General features: G+C 37.9%; 1 protein-coding gene across 4 annotated transcripts in view; it reads left to right on the top strand.

The window, feature by feature from the left end:
• The window catches only part of CNTN6 (contactin 6), a 177,277-nt gene that overhangs the window by 6,238 nt on the left and 144,508 nt on the right, over positions 1 to 26,531 (top strand). The gene's annotated exons all lie outside the window — the stretch shown is intronic.

Genomic DNA, 26,531 nt, shown 5'->3' with positions numbered 1-26,531 from the left:
ATTAAAAACATATATATATGTGCTCCAAAACCCAGTTTTCACACTTGTAACATGGGGCTAAAGAATTCTTGCTTTGTATCACAGGAATGATTTTAGAGAGTTCCAGGTTAAAATGCAATAATAATTCATTTTAAAAAGCTATAAACATAGGCATTTACACTCTTCATCATTTTTTTTCCTGAAGAATGCAGAGGATTTTGTATCTGCAAAGTCATTCATCTTTAGTCATTACTGGTAAGCTATTCTAAACCATGTTTTATAGATAGAAAAACTCAAGGTGGGGGAACCCTGTGACTTGCCCAAGATCACACAACCAACAACAGACCAGAATTTCCTATATCTCCATCTCAAAATAATTTTTAAATATGTTTATTTATAGATAGAGAAAGTAAAAGAGAATTCAAGTGAATAAAAACCATAGTCACAGCACAACAGTAAAGTATCCAGGCAAAAGCCATAACATAGAGGTCTTTTATCACTTTAGAATGCCTTCAGAATTTTTTCATATATAAGAAATGCAAAAACAGTTATACATGATCCTGATGATATGGTGGTAAATTATGTTTGTATCTGAAGAAATAAATTAAGACCCAGGGAAAAAAAATTAAATAACACTTAGAAACTCATTTGGAATATTTAAAATCTCTGATAATTGTGAAGTATGTGTTAAGTGGGTAATGCATATTTAATTACAAATGAAAATACTAGATGGCTTTTAACCTTTTTTGGTACATCGGAAAAGAATTAGCTAAGCAAAATGGGGAAATACATATTTTTCTGTAATATCTAGAAAGAAAGTTGATCCATCACTACTGGGTTTTCATTATCATCTGGGAAATAGCACTAAACAGTGTTTCAATGAAATTAATATTCTGAATTTGTCTTAATGTACTAATAACCACCAATTGATAATATTAAGGAGAAAGCTTTGTCTTTGCTTTTAAAAACAATGCATGTCTTAAACAAGAGGAATCAGAGCAGTCACATGGTTGAATTACAGCAAGCCACTATTATATTTATTTTTAAAATCAACAAGGAAGTGGGTTATCTAATGTTTTAGCCTCATTTTTTTCTTCACTATCACTGCTGGGCATCTATTTATGTACCTTATCAGAAATGATATTCTCAAAATTCAGGCCTCCTCTCATCTCCCACCTCTACTTATATTCAGTGGGACCTAATCTTTTTGGTCCATTTAAACAAAATTTCATATTTAAGCTGCACAGACTGAATTGGGATGGGAGAGGAAATGTTAAAAAGTAAGTTATTCACCCTATCAAAACTGAAAGTTTCTGATTTATAAAACTAAGCGAGAAACCCAAAGCTAAAATGTTTATTTGTTACTCCTGTGCTGTTTGACAAATAGTTTTGAGGAAATTACTAGCATGGCTCATTGAGATTTTGCTTCTGAGATTTATAAAACAAGTGATTGGGGATTGCAGCAAAATTTTTGTGTGAAAGAAACAGATAAAGTATTTTCTGAGATTTATTGTTAATGTATGCCCAATGTTACCTAATAGCAAATTAGAATCAAGCATTTAGAAAGTAAATTCAGGGATGCATAGGAGGTTCAGTCACTTGAGTATTCAACTCTTGGTTTTGGCTCAGGTCATGATCTTAAGGTTTATGAGATTAAGCCCCACACCGGGCTTCAAGCTGACAGCATGGAGCCTACACAGGATTCTCTTCTTCACTCTCTGCCTCTCTCCTTTTGTCTCATTCTCTCTCTCTCTGTTAAAATAAATAAATGAACTTAAAATAATAAGTAAAATAAAAATAAAAAGTAAATACAAATGTAGAGGTTTTGGTGGCAACATCAGGGAAACGCTTATCATATTTTAAGGTACTAATTTATATGCTATATTTTCCAAAAAGTTTAACCCAAATAGAAAAATGTAAAACACATAAATAGCTCAATAAAACATGATTAAGCCAGATCCAGAATATTTATTACCACCACCCCAGAATGCCCTCCCACTTATACTCTTTCAGTTACTACTTCTTCCTTCCTCTCCACTACCTTGCTTGTCAGTTTACAATTAAATATTAGCTTTTTGAATTTCATATGTATAAAACCATACAACACATATTCATTGGTGGTTTTGTACCCAATAATATTTATGAGATTCATCCACACTGTAGGTAGTCACTGATCATTGATTTCCATTGCTATGTAATGTTTTACTGTATAAATATACTGCAGTTTATGATTGACATCTGCTGTTAGGGGAACTCTGGATTTCTTCAAGAGGCAAAGATGAATAATTATTTATGAAGATTCTTATATATATCTTTTGGTACATTGGTGCAAACATTTTACTGTTGTAAATAAATAGAGTAAAATTAGAGGGCATTTGGTTATGCATATTTGCAACTGTAAAAGATTATACCAACTGTTGTCCATAGTGATTTTATTAACTTAGCCTCTTACCAACAATGATTCCTTGACAACACTAGCTGTTGCCAGCCTTTTTTTAATTGTTATTATTTTAAGTTTTATTTAAATTCCAGTTAGTTAACACATAGTATAATGTTGATTTCAGGAGTAGAACTTAGTGCTTCATCACCTACATACAACACACATTGCTCATGACAAGTGCCCTCCTTAATACCCAGCACCCATTTAAGCCATCCCCTGCCCACCTCCCCTCCAGCAACCCTCAGTTTGTTCTCTTTATTAAAGAGTCTCTTATGGTTTGCCTCCCTTTCGTTTTTTCCCCCTTTCACTGTGTTCATCTCTTTTTTTTTTCTTTTAATGTTTATTTTTGGAAAAGAGAGAATGGGGGAGGGACAGGGAGTGAGGGAGACTTAGATTTCCATTTAGGCTCTGTGCTGACAGCAGAGATGGATGCAGGGCTGGAACCCATGAACTGTGAGATCATGACCTGAACCAGAATCAAGAGTCGGATGCTTAACTGACTGAGCCACCCAGGGACCCCAGTTTTATTCCTTAAATTCCATACATGACTGAAGTCATATATTTGTCTTTATCTGACTGACATATTTTGCTTACTATAATACACTTGCTCCATCCATGTCTTTGCAAATGATAAGTTTTCATTCTTTATGTTGGCTGAATGATATTATGTACCTTATCTTCTTTACCATTCATCAGTCAATGGACATTTGGGTTCCTTCCATAATTTGGCTATTGCAGATTATGCTGTTATAAACATCGGTGTGTATGTGCCCCTTCAAATCAGTATTTTTGTATCATTTGGTTAAATACCTAATAGTCCAATTGCTGGGTCATAGGGTAGTTCTATTTTTAACTTTTTGAGGAGCCACCATACTGTTTTCAAGACAGGCTGTACCAGTTTGCATTCCCACCAACAATGTAAGAGGGTTCAGCTTTCTCTGCATCCTCACCAACATCCGTTGTTTCCTATGTTAATTTTAGCCATCCTGATAGATGTGAGGTCGTAACACATTGTGGTTTTGATTTGTATTTTCCTGATGATGGGTGATGTTGAACATCTTTTCAGATGTCTGTTAGCCTTCTGTATGTTGTCTTTGAAAAAATGTCTGTGCATATCTTCTGCCCATTTCTTAACTGTTGTTTTTTGGGTGTTGAAGTTTGATACATTCTTTATTTTATATATATATAAAATACATATATATATGTATAGCCTTCTATACATATAGAAGCCTTCTATACATATACATACTTCTTTTATATATATATAAAATACACATATATTATATATATATATTTTTTAATATGTGAGAGAGAGAATGAGTAGTCTCAAGAGAGGGGCAGAAAGAGTAAGAGACAGAATCTTATGCAGACTCCACGCTCAGCACAGAACCCAACATAGGGCTCAATCTGAGGACCCTGGAATTGCCACCTGAGCTTAAATTAAGAGTCAACACTCAACCAACTTAGCCCCTCAGGTGCCCTGATATATTCTGTATGGATTTTGGATACTAATCCTTAATCAGATGTGTCATTTGTAAATATCATTTCCTATTCCATAGGTTGCCTTTAGTTTTGATTGCTTTTGTTTTGTTTTGCTGTGCAGAAGCTTTTTATCTTGATGAAGTCCCAATAGTTGATTTTTGCTTTTGTTTCCTTTGTCTCAGAGGAGATATCTCTGGTAAGAAGCTGCTCCAGCTCAGGTCAAAGAGGTTGCTCTCTGTGTTCTCTTCTAGGATTTTGATGATTTTCTGTCTCACATTTAGGTCTTTCATGTATTTTGGATTTATGTATTTGCCACTCTTTTTTTAAATTTTAGCATTTGGAGAACATATGTAAGTGTGTCTTATTTTGTTTTAATTTATTTTTCAGGTAACTAATTAAGTTGAGCACCTTTTAATTATATTTCAAGTTATTTTTGAGAGAGACAGATACAGAGACAGAGACAGAGAGAGTGCCTGAGTGGAGGAGGGGCAGAGAAAGGGGGGGAGAGAGAGAGAGAGAGAGAGAGAGAGAGAGAGAGAATCCCAAGCAGGATCCATACTTTCAGTGCTGAGTCTGATGCAGGGCTTAAACCCACAAACCATGAGATCATGACCTGAGCTGAAATTGGATCAAATACTTAACTGACCGAGCCACCCAGGCACCCACATCAACCTTTTTATATGTGTATTAGCTACCTGCAACATCCCCCCGAGCCCTGACATGCAGCTTTAAAATCTAAATCATTTTTTAGGGTTACCTGGCTGGCTCAGTCAGGAGAGCATACAACTCTTGACCTCAGGGCTGTAAGTTTGAGCCCCATGTTAGGTATAAAGATTATTAAAAAATAAAATCTTAGTATAAAATTTAAACCATTTTCCATTTTTCTAGAGTTGTTTTTCTTTTTTGTAGTGACTGATTCTAGATATGAGCACTTTGCTGCTTTTATATAAGAAATAGCTTCTCCTACTATACAACTTGACTTTTTATTCTCTTAGTTATAAACAGAAATTTTTAAATTCTGTATAGTCTAAAATGTCAATCTTTTCTTATATGTAATGATGCTTTCCAGAAAAAGTTTAAGAAATATTCCCCCACCCTGAATGCATGAAGATATTTTCCAATATTATCTTCTATAATTTATTATTTTGTCCTTCATGTTTAAAATTGCAGTGCACTTGGAAATTAGTTATTTGCTTACATGGTATAAGGTAGGTTCAGTATATATATATGTTTTTTTCCTATACTGGGCCAACGGAGTCAGCAAATATATTTAAAAATGCAATCCTTTGAAAAACTTATTCTTTCTTCACTCTACTATAGTGTCAACTTTGAAAGAAATCAGGTATGAATGCTTGAGACTGCTTTTGGCTTGCTCTTCTCTGTTTCACTGGTATGTTTGCCTACGGTTGTGCAAATGCCACACTCTATTAGTTACTACAGTCTTAATGATAGTTTTTGATGTCTGGCAGTTACTAGAATGGATGATATGGATAACGAAAAAAATGAGACTCAAATTGTAAGCTGAACTCAAGGAGAATAAAGCTTGAAGAGAATAAAAAGAATAAAAAATTAGAAGCATAAGGGTCTATCCACTTACCGAATTGTAACTTTCTAGTGGCCAACACAAAAAAAAAAGAAGGTTCATATCTGTCATGGGATAAAAACATGCCATTTTTCCTGTAAGCATAATTGCTCTGACTATAGAACCTGAGAGAAGTTTCTCCCGTGAAATCTCATCAAGAGCCAAGTGGGTGATTCAGCAAATGGCATCCCCTTCACAAACATGCTTGTACACTTATGGAGTTTCCTATGGTGGCTTTTCCTTTCTCACAAATAATAGCTAAGAGTCCTTAGGTACTTCTCAAACCCTTTCCATAACATCTGTTGGGAGGCTTCCAAAACTGTGTGCCCAGTTTGCTAATACTGGAGCCATTGTTACCATAAATAAGCATGATTCCCACCAGTCTCTGATTTCTGACTGTAGCCATTACATCATTAGGTTCTTAGAAACACAAGCAATAGAGGGGCGCCTGGGTGGCTTAGTCGGTTAAGCATCCGACTTTCGCTTAGGTCATGATCTCGCGGTTCGTGGGTTCGAGCCCCGCGTCAGGCTCTGTGCTGACTGCCAGCTCGGAGCTCAGAGCCTGGAGCCTGTTTCGGAGTCTGTGACTCTCTCTCTCCCTGACCCTCCTCTGCTCACACTGTCTCTCTCTCTCTCTCTCTCCTAGAAATAAAGCATTAAAAATTTTTAAAAGAAAAAAAAAGAAACACGAAAAATAGAAATAAGTTGCTGAATTCTTCAAACTTTGAGTGAGTCAAGTGCTCACTCTATATATTATGGGCTTTTCTTGGTGGAAGGTTTACAAAGCATAGCTCCCTCCAGATCTCCTGCCTGCCTCTTTCCGGAGAACTGGGTTAAAATATTCTCCATGAATATTCTTCTGTGTGCTTTTCTGAGTCTAAGCCTCTTCCTGTATTTATAAGATAGATGCTTGGGAAGAAAGTTGTTCTGGATCCTGAATTGGGGTTATTATATTTATGTTATCCCCATGTCCATTTTCATAGGAGTAAGGAAATAGGAATATACAGAAATAAGGCAGGAGCATTTCAAATTTTGTGATCTGACAGTGTCCTCCATGATAGATGCTTTAGACATATGTTCCTGAATGGAGATAATAACGTTCTCAACAGTTCTTCCTAAGGATAATAATCTAGTTCAATCCCCAAAAGTACCATGTAAAATTATAATCCTGGTTTTATCTATGAAGAAAATGATGATCAAAGAAGTGAAATAATATGCCCAGAGACACTAGAAAACAGCGAAGCTCAGGTTTGATGCCAGTTATTCTGATGCTTTAGTTCACTTCCCTAATCATTTAATGAGTGCTTGTCCAATTTTTATGTGCATATGAATCACTTGTGGATCGTACTAATACAAGTACTGATTCAGTGGCCCTAAAGTGGGACCCAATAGTTTACATTTCTTGCAAGCGTCCAGTCCTCACTAAATGTTGCCGGCCTCAGTACCAGTTTGACCACGAAACATAGTCTCACAATAAGATTTAGGATACTGCTTAAACGCAATCCAGTAGCAGTGTTACTATAGAGGGTCAACCCCGGGGAATATGAGGAAGCAGCTTACTTATGGTCTGCATGAATCCAGGAGAAATGAAAATGTTAATCTGTATTTCCAATCTCTAAGATGGCTGTTCAATATATTCAGTTATGCATTCAAATAATGCATATTCTTGAGGACCTATTATGTTCCTAACACCTGTAGGAACTGTATATATAAGAAAGTATATTTTCTCAATTTGTGCCTCTGCTCACCTATAACCGTAGGGTTACCATATATGTATATAAAACATTAGAATAAAGAGTAAGAGAAAAAATATGCTTGAGAATTATCCAAAGTAGGAGGATTTTGACTGTAACCCCCTGTCAGAAATACTATTTTATTAAAAAAGAATTTTCTTTAAAATTTTTTTTAATGTTTTACTTATTTCTAGGAGAGAGAGAGAGAGACAGCTCCAGCAGGGGAGGGTCAGAGAGAGAGGGTGTCACAGACTGAAACAGGCTCCAGGCTCTGAGCTGGCAGTCAGCACAGAGCCCGACTCGGGGCTCGAACCCACGAACCGCGAGATCATGACCTAAACGAAAGTCGGACGCTTAACCGACGAAGCCACCCAGGCGCCCCTAAAAAAGAATTTTTTAAATGCTTGTTTATTTTTGAAAGAGAGAAACACACACAGAGTGCGAGTGGGGAAGGGGTAGAGAGAGAGGGAGACACAGAATATGAAGCAGGCTCCAGGCTCTGAGCTGTCAGCACAGAACCAGACTCAAGGGCTAAAATTCACAAACCATAAGATCATGACCTGAGCCAAAGTCAGATGCTTGACAAACAGAGCCACCCAGGTGCCCTAAGGAGACAATATTTCTATTCATGACATCAGAAAATGCTAATGAGGACGAGATCTTCATACATCATTTCACAAATCAACTGCAGGGTGTTATGCCCTCTTTTTGAAAATTGTACCATTGAGAGATCAACTTTCACATGCATATTAATGAGCTGTTGTGCATAGATCAATTCTTTCAGGAATAGAGATTATGTAACCCTTGTTTAATTCTTCCAGAAATCACATCCATAAGAGCTATTTGAGTTCTTCTTACTAGTGTTCTATCCCTTGAACACAAAGGATTTATTTTAATTATTTTATCAGTTTTACACAAAAGTAGTCAAAAGTAGAAAACTGTGCTAGAGGGCAATGCCAGCCTCTCAGCTTTCTGGAAGGCTCTCTGATCTTTGTACCATTTTCAGTATTCTTTTGGAAAGTAATCCTACTGTTTTCATTTAAAAAGACATGAAATCTAGCCGGGTCAAACATCAGGATTTATGACACTCCTGTTTGGCAAGTCTGGCTGACTGAGGGTCTTGACTATTCTTATCAATATAAACATGAATTTTAATAAAAGGTAATGTACATTCGGTAAGCCAAGCACTGGGCAGAACAGTACCAGGGCATGCTTAAATTCCCACATGAGTTAGTGGCAGAGGTAGGATTTTAAAACTGGCTCTGAGTATCAACAGAAGTCAGGCTCGGAACATAGCCATAGCCTTTCAAAGGACCCTGAGTGGCAGGTGTCCTAAAGATGTATCTGTCCTGCTTATGGTCCCATTTATGCTGCCTGCATATTCCACCTCCCTGCAGGTAACAGAAATACTTGTCCAAGTTTGTAACGCTCTGGATAAAATCGTCTCTCCACTTCAAATCCATATTCTCATAGCAGGAATGAGGAGTGTGTTTTGACAAGATCTCCCATAAATACACAACCAAACACACATCCTTGCACACATGTGTGCCTTAACATGACCATGTCTGATGTGTTAGACCTTCTCTATGTTGTTCTTAAGCTATTACAATAAGCCTAGAGTTCCAAGATTACCCCCCATTGCCCAAACCCTGATCTGTGCATAACTGCATGTCCCCATTTCTGAATCCACTTTGCAACCCTCCTTAATTGCTGAAATTCTTCCCAGGATCTCCTGAAACCAAAGATCAGTCATTAGTTGAATCCTTCCACCTTTAACCTTTGCTCTCAGTTTTTTCCTCATCATATTGTTTTGACTGAAATTTGGCTTTCATCTGAAGCTGCTGCTTCTCTTGTATCCCTCTGAAATGTTGACTATTTTCTCCTGCACTCTCTTACTACTACTACTACTACTACTACTACTACTACTACTACTACTACTACTACTTGATCTGTGAATAGGGATACAGTCCTCCTTTCTCCTCAGTGTCACTTCTAGATAATTCTTCCTTTCTTATAACCAATGCCCTGGGCACTATGATCATACCACCAGACTATGCTACCCATGTAGCTGTCATGTTCTCACTTGAGATCACCCCCATAGTTCCCTGAAGACTTTATCTCCTAGCTCACTGTTACTCTGTCCATAATCTTCCTGTCATATCCCTGACAATTTCAACTTTCACTGAACTCAGTGTTCAATATTCAGTAACTTGACTTCTCAGTTCTCTGATTTTTTGTCTTCCATTGATTTTGTTTATTACCCAAACTTAGCCAAAAGCTACCCTGACTCTAGCACCTTGTCAGTTATCTAAAATGTCGATCTCAGCCCATTTATGATTTTCAACCTTCTCAACTCTGGAACACTGCTTCTTAACTGTCCAGCACACTATCTCCTGTCCATGAACTCCAACAGTACTTTGACTCACTGGGTCCTACAATATAGAAATCTTAACAATTACCCCCTATTCCTCTTGTCATCATCCCATCCTGTATTGGGGCTAACTTCCCTGGCTCATCTTTGAAGCATCTTCTTTCCAGTCATTCATGACTCAACTGCTCATTTCTCCCTTCATTTTATTTGTCTGGTGATCTGGTGGAATCCAAACCATAGTGAAATCCAAAACAAAGTTTTCACCTAGAGAAAAATCCAACCATGACACCTGGTTTCACTTTTAATTCATAAGCACTTACATCCAATTGTACCTTAATGCTACCCGACATTAGGATTAGGAACTCAAGTAATCATGAAATTCAAAGATGTTATTGTATTACTTGACTCTTTCATAATCCAAGGTCCTCTGTGTGAAGAGAAACTCACTACCTAGGATCTCTATTATATTGTTCAACTAATTCATCACAGAACATATCTCAAACAACATTTTCCCAACCCTTTAAAATATTCTGTGTTTTGGACTAACTGATACTTAGTCCTGACTCAGGTATGGTTTTGCCTTCAAATTCTATTGCCTAGTCACTGGCCAGGATGGACTTTGCCTGTGTCAACCATGTCAGGGATTTTCTGCATAATTTGACACTCTGCCCAACTGTGTGAGATTCTCTTGCCTGTGCATAGAGTCACTTCTCTAAAATGAAATCTATCAAACATTAAAACACACAATAAAGGCAACTTACTTCCTTTTTCAACCCCAGATTTTATACATCATTGGGTTTCAAGTGTTGGCATTATGTTTGTACCTGACAACCTAGACGCACTTTGTAGACATCACCCAAGTTTCCTCTCTCTCTTAACAACTTATAACACTCATTTTCTGTATTGAAATTCACTTGTCCTAAGTCTGACTACATACTGCCATTCACAGACAAGTAATGAGGCATGTGTTTCTTGTTTTTGTGTGCCTTTTTCTCCTTAGCAGTGATCAATTTTTACCACATATTACTGTAATATTTAAAGACAGGGTGCCTGATGGCTCAGTCAGTTAAGCATCTGATTTTGGCTCAGGTCATGATCCCACGGTTCATGAGTTTGAGCCCCGAGTCAGGCTTTGCACTGACAGTCTGAAGCCTGCTTGAGATTTTCTCTCTGCCTCTCTCTCTCCGCCCCTACCACCCCCATCACACTCAAAAATAAACATTTAAAACAGTCATAATAATATTTGAAGATATAAAAAAATTAGGAAATAAAGAAAAGTTATTAATAATATACCTGCATTGGAGACAACCACTATTAACATTAGTAGATCCTTTGAGACTTTTTTAATATTAATTAATTATACCCATACATACACACATACAAATGAATATTTTTTTATTTGTGAACTACTTTTTCACTTTGCAAAAATAATAACACTTTAGGGCATTTCCTTACCAATTATTTTAGAGAAAGGAAATAGCTAACAAAAATAATAAAATATGGAGATTTTAAATCTTTAAGATATCAAGATTTCACAATTCTCAATTTTTGATAGCCATGATCTTTGTTTTAAGCTTCAAGTCCCCTAAGATGTTCATTTGACTCCTGAGAAATCAGCTTTAAACTGAAAGTGAAAGGGTATTCTGTACACAAAGAAAGGGCCCTTCCTGTCACTTTACTTGAGGAGATGCACAGATAGTGGTAAGATACATCTCTGAGGACCTGAAGTTGGGTCGTTCTAAATCCTGTTGGTGTTTGACTCAATTCAGGGTGTACTGATCTGCTCATGGCATTTCCTTAACAAAGATCCCCTGTTGGAAAAAGATATTGCACAGATAAATTTGGGAAGTCAGAATACTCAGTTTCTTCATTTTCTTTCTCAGAACGGGTGAGATTTTATTTAGAGACAGGTACAACAATGGGTTCAATGTGGACGTTCTAATCGAATTCATCTCTTTCAATCATCCCCCTTTATTTTGTCGGTAGACAAAAGCCCTCCAGCATACTTAATTACCATCCCAGACTTTCGTCTTGCTTTTCATCAGAGGACGTGGTGACTTTGTTTGCTTCAGTTCTCATATCATCTGTCCTTACACAGCCCAGCATTGTGATGCCATGCTCTTTACACTTGTTTTTCACAGCAAGAGAAAGAATGTTTATATTACTTATTTTCTTAACTGAGTAACCTTGTTCTTCCCACAAAACTGAGATGGTAACAAATATTGAAGTAGACTGTCCCTTTTTTCTTGATATAAATAGATCTACTGGTGTTTATATATTCTCCCTATAATTATCATATGTTTAAATAGTGATATTGTAGCTGCAGGCTGAAAGTAAGAACCTTCAAGGTATTTTTGTTTGCTAATTCTCTATAGATTTCTTAAGCAGCCATGCATATCAATGACACCATTTTCAACTGATTTGACATACCAAAAAATATTAAACTTTTACCTGGTCATCTAAGGCATAATTTTGATCTCAGTCTCTCTTTTCTCAAAATGATCATAAGTCTATTATATATTTTGAGAAATAACTCATGCTTATTGAAGACAATTTAAATGATACAGAATATGAAAAAAATCCACAAGACACATCATTCTTCAAAAAATTGCCACCTATGTACACGTTAATTATATGCATGTAGGCACACATACACATACATACATTTTTCTTTTATTTATTCACTTTAAGAGAGTGAGTGAGGGGGGAAGAGCAGAGAGAGAGACAGAGACAGAGAAAGACAGAGAGAGAGAGAGAGAGAGAGAATCCCAAGCAGGCTCTGTGCCATCAGTGCGGAGTCTGTTGCAGGGCTTGAACTCACAAGCAGGGAGATCATAAGCTGAGGTGAAATCAAGAGTCAGAGGCTCAACTGACTGAGACACCCAAGCACCCCCACACATATGCATTTATATAAATAGGATAATTCTAAATAACCTACTTAATTTTCTTTCAAATTGTTAAATTATAACAAATGTCAAACAAAAAGAAATACCTAGAAAAATAGTATAAATTTGTATTTAGATATATGTTAATATTTTGCCATTTTTGCTTCAGGTCATCTTTTTAAAGATATGAAATGTTGCTATACTGCCACTTTTCCCTTCCTTCCTCCCCCGCCCCTTCCCAGATGTAACCACTTTCCTGAAGTCGGTGGTAACATTTCCAAGTATGATGGTGCCTTTTTATTGTCTTTGTATTGAATTTGCAGATAAAAAACATTAGAGTGTAATTCCTTTTGCACCTTTTTTAATACTCTACATTATGTTTTTAAAATTAAGCCATTTTTCGGGGTGCCTGGGTGGCTCAGTTGTTTGAGCAACAGACTCTCGATATTTGCCCAGATCATGATCTCATGGTTTGTGAGATTATACCCCACATGGGACTCTGTGCTGACAGTGCAGAACCTACTTATGATTCTCTCCCTTAACCTCTCTCTGTCCCTCCCTTGCTCATACTTTCTCTTTCTGTCTCTCAAAATAAAATAAATGTATTAAATATAAATAAAAAAATAAAATGTAGCCATATTTCTACATGTTGGTTTACTTCTTTTCTTTCGACTGTTGTATAGTATTTCATTACAAAATATAATTAAATTCATTCCATTTCAACATAGAAATTGAAATATACAACATTTAATCTTGTTTTTCCAAGAACAGTATATTGTAAACATTTTCATTACATATTTATGCATTTATTCAACTTGTTTTTATTGAGTTGCTATCATGTGTTAGATATTGTGTCATATCTTTTTTTTTAATATTTTTTTTAAATTTATTTCTAGGAGAGAGAGAGAGAGAGAGAGACAGCGTGAGCAGGGGAGGGTCAGAGAGAGAGGGAGTCACAGACTGAAACAGGCTCCAGGCTCTGAGCTGGCAGTCAGCACAGAGCCGGATGAACCCATGAACCGCGAGATCATGACCTAAGCGAAAGTCGGACGCTTAACCGACTAAGCCACCCAGGCGCCCCGATATTGTGTCATATCTTGAGAGTACAGTGCTTGAAAAAAACAACCATGTCCCCATTCCTCATGAGTCCATGTTGGTAGTAGAAAATGGATTGTAGTGGGATTCTCATACAGAGAGTCGTGACACTGAAGCTTTTCTTTCCAGGAAGCAACTTTATTCCAGCCAGCATCGCTCAGTAGGGTTCATACCCAAAGAACTGAGCTCCAAACACCACGTGGCATGTGTTTTTAAATATGTTTTTTACTTCTTTGTCTCCCATATGTGGTAACACACAAACATGCAGTCTGATTAACCTAGTCTCATGCTACAAGGTCATGAGGGATGTCGTCACATACAGCAAGGTTGCCTTGAGATGTTCTTTTTTTTTTTTTCTTTATTTCTTAGTGAGGGGACCCTACCACATTCCCCCCTTTGATGCTCAGACCCCTTTATTTAGGGTCAAAGTGCATCATTTTGGTTTAGAGATTTATATTTTTATAACATCATTACATGAGTGGATATCTCTTCTTTTTGTTTTTTTTAAATTATGGCCTCAATGAGATTGGAGGAAGACCATACCACCAGGGGAGCTGAGCAGGGTAAGATCAAGTATCCTCCTAAAATTAGGAGAATAATTCCTGTTAGGTTTTTGAATCCCCCAAGAGTTGAAAACCATCCTCCAAATAACTGTCCAGGGTTCCAGCCCTTCCAGCTCTGGACTGGGACGTAAGCAACCTTTCCCATCAAATCTGTGATCTCCTCTAGGACTTTTTCCTCATCATCTATCTGTAGGCAGCAGATGTTCAGGTTAAAATTTCCACAAACATCTCTCTCAGAAGCAAGCATGCTATCTAAGGCCAAGCAATGTTGATAGATAGCATTGTACATTTTGGTTCGTTGCTTGGCTAGTAAGTTAAGAGCTCTGGCAGTTGCATTGGTTATAATTTTTACAACTGCTTGCAGTCTAATTATGTGGTTTAGTGTGTGTAAATGGGAGTAGCAGTAGCCCCAGTACCCATCCTCTGCCCAGGTGGCAGGGCCATAATATTGGATTATACTCTTGGGAGGCCATTTATTATCTTTTTAATTGTTAATTGTAAGGCACAGTGGTTTTTCTTTTTTTTTTTTGAGTCTCCCTGTCCCCATATACTTGAATTCCAAAATGTTTCTCTCTGGCAAGTGGTTGCAGGAAGAAAGATGGATGAACAGTTTTCAGCACATATGACCCTGACCAGACTAAGGGAAGTATAATATAGGCTGTCCTTCTGTATCTCTAGTACAGTCCGCCGGGGACTTGCCATTTGATGGCTGTGTTGACATTGTCTCAAGCCTCTCAGCGATGAGAGAAGTGAGACAAGGGCTGGGGATCTGGCTCGAGGTGATCTGGGGCCCCCCATCATTGGGTTTTCTGGGCAGTTGAGTTATAAAACCTTTGACCCAGGCATGTTAAGTTTCCAACAGGGATGGTGGTAAACTTTTTCCCCAAGAGGCAAGACAGTTTTTCCAATAATGGAGCTTTTGAGAAGCCAAACCCCAATAGTAGGACTGGGGTATTTTTTTTTACTTGTGGGGATCTAATTTTTTTTTAGTCTCTTATGGCCATTGTTTTCCTATGTTGGTACAGCGAAGTATCTTATACACAAAAGGAAGGTGAGCATTAACAGAAAGCCCTCACCACAGTTTTAGCCGACCAAAGTGGCCTTGGCCAATCCTATGGCAAAGAGTAGAGGAAGTATCACAATAACAGTGAGAAACAAGGCATGATAGTTCATCACAGTGAGGAAACGTCTAGAAAATAAAGGCAGTCTTTTGTTTCACCGGACCGGCAATTCCTCAAGCTTCTGCTGTGTGTAGATCAGTTAGCTTCTACAGTGACTCCAGCAAGGCTGCCGTCTCCTGGAGCCTCTGGACTTGTAGATTGCTTCTTCCCTATGGTCAGCTTGCACGGCGTTGACGGATTAGGAATGCACAACCAGTTTGGAGATGCCGGCTTCACTCTGCTGTAGTGAATCCAGGGACCCACTTTGGCTACCTTTACTGCAGTAGGGGTAGATAAAATGACGGTGAACAGGCCCCTCCAGAGGGATTTTATGAGTCGGACATTTTATTCCTTTATCCATATTGCATCTTTGGGTTTAAAGAAGTGAGCGTCTGTAGTCAGATTTACAGGTAATTGTTCTCCGACCCAGTGGTGAAAGCTCCTTAAGGTAAAGCCAAGGGCCTGCATCTGTTGTTTTAGGGTTAGATTGGCTGTCTNGTCCCTTAGCTCTCCCTGCCTAATGTTAACCCTTTTCCTATTTATTTCTCCCCTGGAACAGGGCCTGTAACTGCTGTTGGGGAACAGGGACAACAAACGTTCTGGCTTCTTCAAGCTGATAAGGGATGGTGTAGGGGTAAAGCAGTTAGAGTCCACCCAAGGGTTGGTCGAGTGGCCCACAGTATGGTTTTACAGGAAGGCTGGCAGGCATGAGGCACAATAAACATTAGCAGACATAAAGAGAAAAACACAAAGTAAAGATTATACCGACCAACAAGATACATCTTAAGACAATGTCTACAGTTTCCAAACCTATGAAATAATCAAGAGAGACCCTAACTGTGTAAACAACATATGTCAGGGACTCTCTCATTACTCAGCTAATGGAGAACCAGGAGTAGTAAGTAATCAATTGGTGGCTCTGTTTTCAAGAGTTTGGCCCTAACTTAATTAAAAAAAATTTAAAGCATCTAATGCTTATGAGGTGTTATTTAGAGTTTTGCTGAGTAATAACCTTTATTTTGATGTGTAAAACTTTGTCAAGAGCCAGAAGTTCTACTAAAGAGTCAAAGTAGCCATTTACCATTATTAATTTGTAATTTTTATGTAAGCCAAACCTGAGTATTATTTTATAAATCAGAATTTTTATTACCCTTTGTGCTTTTTTGTCTTGTAAGGGAAAGCCCCTACCCAATTAGTAAAAATATGAACCCATACAAACAGATTTTGGCTTTTTCTTTTTCCTTTTTGACCTTGGCAACTGAGTGAGACCTAATTGTTAGTCTTTTCCTGGGTAGTCTCCAATGCCTTGATTGTCTGGGAGAACACGTTTGTGGTTGAAAGGATTGTTTTTAAGACATACTTCACAGCCTAATACCACTTGCAGAACTGTCCTTGACAATTTCTTTTTCCTAGCAAACATCCTTTGAGCCATTTAATAAGTTTTGTCCCTCCCTGATGCTGTGTTTTAATAACATCTTAGTTCTGTGAGCTTGGTAATAGTAATTGCCCTGCTCTGTTTTAGCCATTCCAAGGGATGGAGACAGTGTTTAGGAGTCAGACCCCGGTTTGTTTATTGATTGATTGATTGATTGATTGATTTTGGGGGAGGGGACAGTAAGTGGGATTGAGTCTCCTTTACTAATTGATATAGCAGCAAACTATTTTCCTGAACCCTGGTATCAATAGCCTACAATACCCAATAATTTTCAAAAGCTCACATAATTGTTTATCTGCCCTGAGTTAGTAGCACCAGAGTCTCTAATTTAGTTATAATGTCCCTTTCTAGGAAGGGAGTAAGGTTCTTTGGCATTATCAGGTAAAAATGAGGAAAAAATTAGGTTTCCCCATATACATCCCAATGGCTGAGAGAAAAATTTAGTCAGAAGTTTTCCAGAGGTGCCCCTAATAGTCATGCTGCATTTGGATAGTTGGCCTGGAGTGGAAAGGCAGACAGAAAAGGGAGCTCTTGTGTTAAGAAGGAAATCAAACAGTTCTGTATTGAGAGTTACCGAGGTTCTGGGTTTCTGATAGTTGGTTTGTGGGAGCCACCGTGAAGAGCGCCAGGCCCCCATTAGTCCCTCCCAGGGACAGGGGTTATCTGAGTCCTCACAGATAGAGGTCCCCGAAGGCATTCAGATCTCCAGTGATTGTTTCCATATTAGGGATGTGGCTTATGAGGTTTTCATTTTGATTGTCCCCTCTGAGGATTGTCCATCTCTGAGGATGTTAGTGCTCTGAATGGCCATAGAAATGGCACTTGGTGCCAGGACCTCGGAAGTCCGGTCTGACATAGTATGTAAGACCACAACTAAAGCCTTAGATTTTTTGTTTTTAAACCTTCTTTTCTGTTTTGTTTGTAATACACCCAAATGGCAGCTCATAAGAGCTCCTCCATGGTCCCTTCAAGGCCAACATCCAATTTTTGCATTTTCTCCGAATATCTAGGGCTGACTGAGTGACAAATTCGTCTTTTAAAATTATCTCAGCCTTAGGGGCGTCAAGGGAGATAGCCATATATTTAATGAGAGCCTCCCTCAACCTCTCCAGGAAGGCCATCAAGCTCTCATTTTGTGTTTGTAAAATAGTGGCTAATCTAGCATAATTTAAGGGCTAAATCTTAGATTTCCTTCATTTTTTCCTAAAACATCTGTGTCATTAAGAGTCTGATTTAACAAAAGCGTGATATCATTTCAGATCAACTCAAAAATATATGCAATATTCTGAAAAGCCTTTATACATTTATCCAATTAGAAAATTTACCTAAATCTCCTTTTGTCTATCTTAAACCTTAGAGTGAAAAGTTTTTTGTTGTTGTTGTTTTGTTTTTACCCCTCTGTTTTCTACCTGTAGGACCTTGAGGGCAGGACTGTAACCAAGCAAGATTTTCTTGGTTGTCTCAGGATGCACTAATTTTATTTTGGCCCAACAATAACATATATTGATCATTGGCCATTGAGGGATGGGGTTAAAGGGCCAAAGTCAAGGTCTTTTCCCCTGCCTTTTTCAACAATGTCCACACAAATATGTTTCAGCCATGTGGGTATCCATTTTTGGCATACAATGAGCTAAACTCAGTAAAATGGCTCCAATGTATCTTAGTAAAAGCCTTTTGTATATCATCCATCCCTCATATGGCAGAGGCATCCATTCCTCTAGTAAACAAGAACAGCACAAATATGGAGGATTTGGAGGCTGGCATCAAGGGTATTGCCATCATTTTCCCAGCTTTTGGATCAAAGGAGCAGGAATTTTAATCTTAATCCTGTGTACTTTTAAAATCCATTTATTTTAACCTTAGTCCATCTTGACCATATATAAAATCTCTTTTTAAAGATTATCCTTCACAAGCCTTCTACAACTTTTCTTTTGCATTTAGATTTTGTCCCAAGCCATTTTTGTCCAAATAACCAGTCTCGTTTAGGACAAAATCACTTTCCTTTACCTTTAACAAAAATATGTTTCCATTCTTTATATCCTTCTTACATACCTCCTACTTTCCTGCATACAGAGTTGCTTTTCTTATTTCTAATAGTCTTAAGTACACTTAGCAGAATTTTAACTGCTAGAAACCATAGTCTCCAGTGAAAACTAAGTAGTAATCAATTGTGAACTCTATGTTATATCAGAATCTTTTTAGATGGCAAACTCTATTAAGCACAAAGCATGTTTTTCAACAGTTCCAAATATCCTTAGTTTTTTTTGCAACAAATCAAAAGCACAAACCTACCTCTAGTAATTAGTTCTTTAGCTTCTTATCTCATTAGATAGCCAGTGAGTTCAATCTCAGTTTATCATGCAAGCAAAACTTTAACATTTTAGGTTACCAAGGACTTTGAAAACTATCTTAACAATTACCCATGAAAACTATGAGACAGACAAAATTAAGCATCATTTTCAGTCATCCTTTTGTTAACAAACTGGAACAGAGATAACATGAGCTTATTTGACCTTCAGCAAATCTAGGTAGAATGCACATTTGTTTCTGTTTTGTTGTTGTTTTTTTAGTGTTGATATACATTGTCTATCTCAATCCAACAAACTTAAATTAACTTAAACACTGAATACATTTTACTTGAGTCCACGTAAGACACTTTGTTCCCCATGGTTAATTTTTACCTGGAAAGTTGGTGGGGAAATCCCGACTTCAGTGGTCTTTGCTCCTCAACATCTAGGGGAGGAGGAGGAGCTGATGGTGCCTGAGGCATTGAGGAGTCAGTTATGCGGGCTACCTCACCCCCAGGTGGTGCAGAAAAGGAGATGGAAGAAGGGAGGGCAGAATAGGAGATGTGCTAGCAGAAGGCAGAGAAAGAGAATTCCCAGTTTTAAATCTTGTCAGCTCTGACAGAGGAGCAGACTTCAGGTTTCTTTTGTTTTGTTAGCCGCCAGTGGAATTAGGCAGTCCATGTCAGTCCAGAGAAGACAGGAAACTTCCCTGAAACAAAAGGAGTTTCAGCAGTTGCTTGGGGATATTCCCTGAAGTCCCTGTTCTAAGGTAGAATAACCAGCGACACTTGGCTCTAATTAATATAGTTACTGACCCAGAGAATGAACAAGAGACATGTTTCCATACACAGTTACACGGCGACTCCAACCTGCTGCGCAGTGCCCAGCGCCTTAGAGTTGCAGCTTCGTTCCTCTTCCCTTGTGGAATTACTAGTGCAATTCTGGGAGGTGATCAGGCTCCCCTTTGGCCTATTATGGGCAGTTCTTCCAAAATGAACCTGGTTTCTTACCAGTCTGACAGGCGCTCCCTGAGCTGATTCCTGGGTCTCACCGTTTCCAATAGCACACACGGGGTCCTCACCCCAGTACATCAGGACAGCTAGTCTACTGCAGATCAAGGGGTCCACAGGCACCAGGTGAGCTCCCTCTCCCAGCGCCTGAGGTTTGCATCCCCGGTGGCAAAGGAGGTGTAAACACACCATTTCCAAATCCCCGACGAGCTCCCAAGCAATGTAGCAGGATTCTTGCACAGAGAGTTGTGACACCGAGGCTTTTCTTTCCAAGAAGCAACTTTATTCCAGCTGGCATCGCTCAGTAGCGTTCGTTCCCTAAGAACTGAGCCCCGAACACCACGTGGCATGGTCTTTTTTATATATTTTTTACTTCTTTGTCTCCCATATATGGTAACACACAAACATGCAGTCTGATTAATGTGGTCTCATGTTACCAGGTCGTGAGGGATGTTGTCACATACAGGAATATCAAGGTTGCCTTGAAATGTTCTTTTTTTTTCTTTCTTAGCGAGGGGATCCTACCACAGGATCATGTAAATATATAACATTAATAAATCTTAATAGTTGAATAAACTTGAGAGACTAAAATATAGGGGCTATTCATTGGGAGCACAGGAAATTAGGACTCAAGATGGAGGAAATCTTTGATGGATGAAAATTGAAGTTTATGCAATATCAGTTGTCTGTTGTGTTTTTTGCATCCAATTCCATAGTAATGTTGTGAAATACATAATGAGCAACACCTGTGGCATAGAGCAGTAAACTTTTAATTTTGGTCACAAGTCTGTGTTACTAGGTGGTTTTTCTAGGCTCATTTGTGCTTACGCATTAGTGGTTAAATAAGCAGCTTTGCAGATTTAGTGGGCTCTCTTAGTCCATACTAGGGCATCTGGCCTAAATCAGTTCTTCTGCAGCTTCTTGTGCCCTTCTAGGCTAGTTTAAGCTTTTACCATGGTTCTCTGGGGGTCCAAGAGAAAGAGAAAGATCAATAGAGCATAAAACTATTTTGACGTCTAGGCTCACAATTTGTATGTTGTTACTTCCCGGCTGCATTTTATTCACAAGGCCAGACTAGATGAAACAGTGGTGAAATAGACTAGACCTGTTATAAAAGTTGCTACATAGTCACAGTACAGGGATGTAGATGTGGTGAGAGATAGGGAACCCAGACACTTTGCAATCAAGCTGCTGTAAATGATGTGAGGGATGAAGGTGAGAAACATCCCATTTAGAGGGAACAACAAACATACTTAAAGGTGTACAGGCTGGAGGAAGAGAAGACATTCAAAACCTAGGGGGAAAAGTAGAAAATATAGGATGGTGTTAGAGAAAATTGGAGACAGTTGTGGCATGAACCAAATCATCTTGACCACATTGCTCATATTCTAGCTTTTGAATTGTATTCCAAGAGAAGACCCCTATAATATTTTAAGAAATAGATTACATAGTCTCATTTTAATTGACTCCAATTTAATCTAGTACATAGATTTAATAACTTATATAATGTATGTTTAATTGAATTTCTTTGGCTGAGATTATATGATATATAATATGATACCATATTAGAGATTATAATTGTACAAGTAGTAAAACACTATGAGTAAAACCATGAGTAACAGTAGCAACCAGAGTATGGGAAAAGTGGAGACATTGTTGAGAAACTTCAGATGTTAATAATATTTGCTACTAGATGGGATGTAGATTTTAAGGGAGAGGATGATATCAAAGATGGTCAGATGGATTGTTGATATTTATCATTCGCTTTGATGAGGAAGACTTGAAGAGGTACTTTGGGAAAGAAATTAAGCGTCCCATTTCAGAGATGACATATAGTTAGATACGAGGGTCTGTATTGCAGACATACAAATTGGACAACGGTTTGCACATAAATGTTCCTTGAAGCCATGAGAGTACTTGAAGTCACCAAGAGTGAAACTTTTGGAAGAAAAGAGGAGAGCCCAGAAATAAATCCAAAATAATTCTAACTATTAGACATCAAGGAATATAGAGAGATATGTTCGTGCTTCTAAATGGCTTCATAGTATCTGATTATATAACTTTACCATATTATTGTAAATAATTGGCTATTAATGGACTTCGTTAGACTTCATTAGACAGTGCTATAATCACTATCTATTATATATTCCTTTACTCATTTGGCCAATTATATCCTTCGAGTAGATACTAGGAAGTTGAATTGCCAGGGAAAAAAGGTTTTACATTTTAAATGTGAATACATCTTGATTAACAACCTTGAAAAACAGTTATACCAAATTATACTTGCAGCAGTGAGGAGTATACTATTTCCTCAGTCCTTCTCAATATTATATATCACATCATTTTTCATTTAGCATCTGATGAGTGACAAATTTTTGTTGTTTTAGTTTGGATTTCTTGGGTTATTAATAAAATTAAACTTTTTCATATGCTTATTGGAATCTGAAAATTCTTTTTAAAATTTCCTAAACACAGTCTTTGCCTATATTTCTTTTTAAAATTTCTTTAATGCTTATTTATTATTTTGAGTGAGAGAAAGACAGAGCATGAACAGGGGTGGAGGAGAGAGAGAGAGAAAGAGAGACACAGAGAATCCAAAGCTGGCTTCAGGCTCTGAGCTGTCAGCACAGAGCAAGACACAGGGCTTGAACCCACAGATGCAAAATCATGAGCTGAGCCAAAGTCAGATGCTTATCTGACTGGGCCACCCAGGCGCCCCTTCTTAAGTATATGTATTAAATATATTAATATTTTTCTATTATAAAATACGTAAAATGTTTCCATTTTTATTTTAACTTTCTTTTAGGTATTTTAGCCTGTAAGACTTACTTTTTTTGTAATTCAATTTATCTCTCATTCCTTTTATAATTTTTTAGTGTGTATGTGTGATACATGTATAAACATTTTCTTAGGCCCAGGATTATGACATTATTTCCCTTTAGTACTCATGTAAATTCAGTTATTATAATTAGGCTCTGAATCACCTACAACTTAATTTTGTAATGAGCTTGAGGTAAAACCCCTAGCTTTGCTTTCTCACCTTTATCCTGTAAAGCTTTCTCGTTTTTATGTATTAAACAGTCCAGTGTTGACAAACATAAACAACCATTTTCCAGTGAGAATCTAAGTAGGTCTCTGCTGTGGAGGCAGTACGGTGTTGTAGTTAAGAGTAAAGTCTCCAATTATCCTAAGTAATTATCTACCCCCACATATAGACATCATGTCCCCCTTCACAGGATGCAGCCCTGGCTGGTGACATGGAAACCTCTTCTACAAAGCACAGAGTTTCACTACAGGGTGCTGTTTCTCCTCTGGAGAAAGCCCATTTGTCATCTAAAGGCAGACTGAAAATGGCAGTACTGCCTAGATCTTAGTAGTTTTTGATGCTTTATTCTTCCTCTGAATAGGTCGGATACAAAAGTTTCAAAGGCAGTCATTAAGACCAAATGCAGAGTCTAAACTGGAGAAAGTGACTGAAGAGTTGCCTTTGAGTCCATTCCATCAAGTTCATTTTCACCTGATTTATTTGGCTATATGTCTGTCCCCCTCTGCATTTCCTATATCAGCTTTATCACAAATCAGTCCCCTGTAGGTTGTATTGGAAAAGCAATATGTGTGATTGAGATATTGTTAACAGCAAAGCATGTACTGGTCCCAGAACTGTTAGATTCTGATTGATAAAATTTAATATTTTGAAAGGAGAGGGGAAAAGGCTATTATTCCAACTTTTTTATTTGTAGTGTGGGTGAAGTTCCTTTTATCTCCTCTACTTTCACAGTAGCAGTATGACTGAGATTCCAATAAATTATTGGATGCAATATCCAGATGTCTGGATGATTTTTTGGTGCTGCTGCTACGTCTTAGTGGGCGAGAGAAAAGATAGTTGAGGTTCTGGAAAAAGTGTCAAAGCTTAGCAATAAAATAAGGATTTCATTGAACAGAAAGTAATGAAATCACCCAATTTATTTCCCTTTCACTGTTGTAATGCAGGTAAATCTTGCTTCATATGAGTCACAAAGCTTGAATGTGCAGTGGCCTGGCTGGGGTGCTGCATGGTTTATGTGTGAGGAATTGGAAGAGTACTCATAAATACCTTTAATAAAAAAAGTGTGGGTGAAGCAGCTTAGTTTTTCAAATAAAAGAAGTTTCATTTGTGTCTGGGGATCATAGCTGTTAAAAGTCAACTTTCTCAACTTTTTCCTCTTGTGTCGTCCTTCTAATATCACTGCATCCGTGAGGAGTTATATCTCCAGTTCATCTTGATGCTCTTGGGTTCAGGTTTTATCTGCTTTGTGGTGCAGTTCTTCATCTCTGGGTACCGTCAGTTTTCTTCCTCTGATCTTCTTCTTGTCTGTCACATATCCATCATGCAGACTTGATTGAGATATTCATCTCAAGGCCTCTTATTCATGGGGTAGACCAGAAGTCAGCAAAACTTTTCTGTAGAGAGCAACGTAGTAAATATTTTGTTTTAGGGGCCAAGGTCTCTGCTATTACAGGGTGGAAGCAATCATACATAAACAAATGAGTGTGGTTGTGTTCCAATACAACTTTATTTACAAAAATAGGAAGTGGGCTTAACTTAGTTCATTGTATTTTACTGAGCTCTCAGGTAGACTTTGAATATATTTTTAGAGGTAGTCTGCCAGTGGTGACAGTTAACATATATTGATCAGATACTTACAAATCTCATATCATTTAGCAAATCTAAAAGATAGTTACTATTTTAAACCCATGTCACAGATAAATAAACCAAAGCAGACAAAGATCAGGTAATTTGCTAGTATGTGGTAGGTAGAAAGGCATTTGAGGTCAGGCTCACTTGGGAATCCCAGTTTCTATCCACAATGCCATAATGCTGTCCTAATTAATCAGTAGGAATGGACATGCCAAGAAAACACATTTTGGTGAGATGTTTTCATAAGTGAATGACTTTTTAAATAAACTATTAATAAATAAAGTATCACCTATGTCCTGGCCTATTATCCACACATTGCTAGGTTGCTATTTTTATTTAAATTGAACTGTTTTGGCATGCTGGGGAGGCTCAGTCAGTTAAGTGTCTGACTTCGGCTCAGGTCATGAACTCACAGTTCGTGGGGTTCAACCCCTGCTGACACCTCAGAGCCTGGAGCCTGCTTTAAATTCTGTGTCTCCCCCCGCCCTCCTCCTCTTTTTTTATATTTTTTTCAAGCTTATTTATATTTGAGAGACACGGAAAGGTAGAGCACAAGTAGGAGAGGGACAGAGAGGGAGGGAGACACAGAATCCAAAGCAGGCTCCAGGCTCTGAGCTGTCAGCACAGAGCCCAACGCGAGGCTCGAACTCACAAACTGTGAGATCATGACCTGAGCTGAAGTCAGCTGCTTAACTGACTGAATCACCCAGGCGCCCCCTCCCTCTCTCTCTCTCTACCCTTCCCTGCTTGTCTTCTGTCTGTTCCTATCTCTCTCTCTCAAAATATAAACATTAAAATTTTTGATTAAACTGTTTAAATTTCTATTCAAGCAAAATAACTTACTGGTAGGGAAAATATGGAAAGGACTAAACATTAAATATGTAAAATTGAGGGCTCCTGGGTGGCTCCGTTGATTGAGTGCCTGACTTCGGCTCAGGTCATGATCCCACAGTTTGTGGGTTTAAGCCCCGTGTCAGGCTCTATGCTGACAGCTTGGAGCCTGGAGCCTGTGCAGATTCTGTGTTTCCCTCTCTCTCTGTCCCTCCGCTACTTCTGCTCTATCTCTCTCTCAATAATAAATAAATATTAAACACTTTTAAAAATAATAAAACATAAAATAAATAAATAAATATGTAGGCNAACAAGACAACAGAGAAACTCTAGCTGTATAGCTGTGTTAGAAATTATTTTGATGATCTATTGAGTCACTAAATGAAGAAGTTTTCCTAGTGATGTATCAATATATAATAATGATATATATAGCATAAAATGGAACTATATATATATACAGAACAGTCATATCCATGAATGTTTAAAAGTCACTTTTTCTTTAGATGAGTGAAAAAGTCTGTGTTTAAATGAGCTAACCGCAAAATGTTATGCATTGGAAGGAAAATTTTAGAAGAAATTTTTACAGATTCTGCAGTGTAAAGAGTCCTTGAGGGTCATCTAGTCCATTCCTCTGTCTTCCGGCCGAGATATTCCTAAGCCAATGCAGATGAGACCCTGTCTATTTCTTTTAGAGAAGCAATTTAGTGAAAGTGCCTATAAACCATTTGTGGATAGAAAGAGAACCTCTTGAATACAAATTGACTCCCTGATTGTAAGTGACTTTGTGATGACAAGCAAGAGAACTTTTCAAAAACACAGAATATTGAAAATATTTCGTTTGTTTCGGCAAGTCAATGGCCTTGCCTGCCTGTGGCTTCCAGATGGGGGTTCAGACTGAAAACATCCAGAGGCTCCATCCACACTTACTATGCAGCACAGCACCTCATGCGATCCAAAGGTGAGCCTTAATATTTTATACCATTAACTGTGTAGTCCCAA

Source organism: Crocuta crocuta, unplaced genomic scaffold (genome assembly GCF_008692635.1).
Source record: "Crocuta crocuta isolate KB4526 unplaced genomic scaffold, BGI_CrCroc_1.0 scaffold489, whole genome shotgun sequence".
In the NCBI taxonomy this organism is placed as follows: Eukaryota; Metazoa; Chordata; class Mammalia; order Carnivora; family Hyaenidae; genus Crocuta; species Crocuta crocuta.
This window is presented reverse-complemented; position numbering and strand designations above follow the sequence as displayed.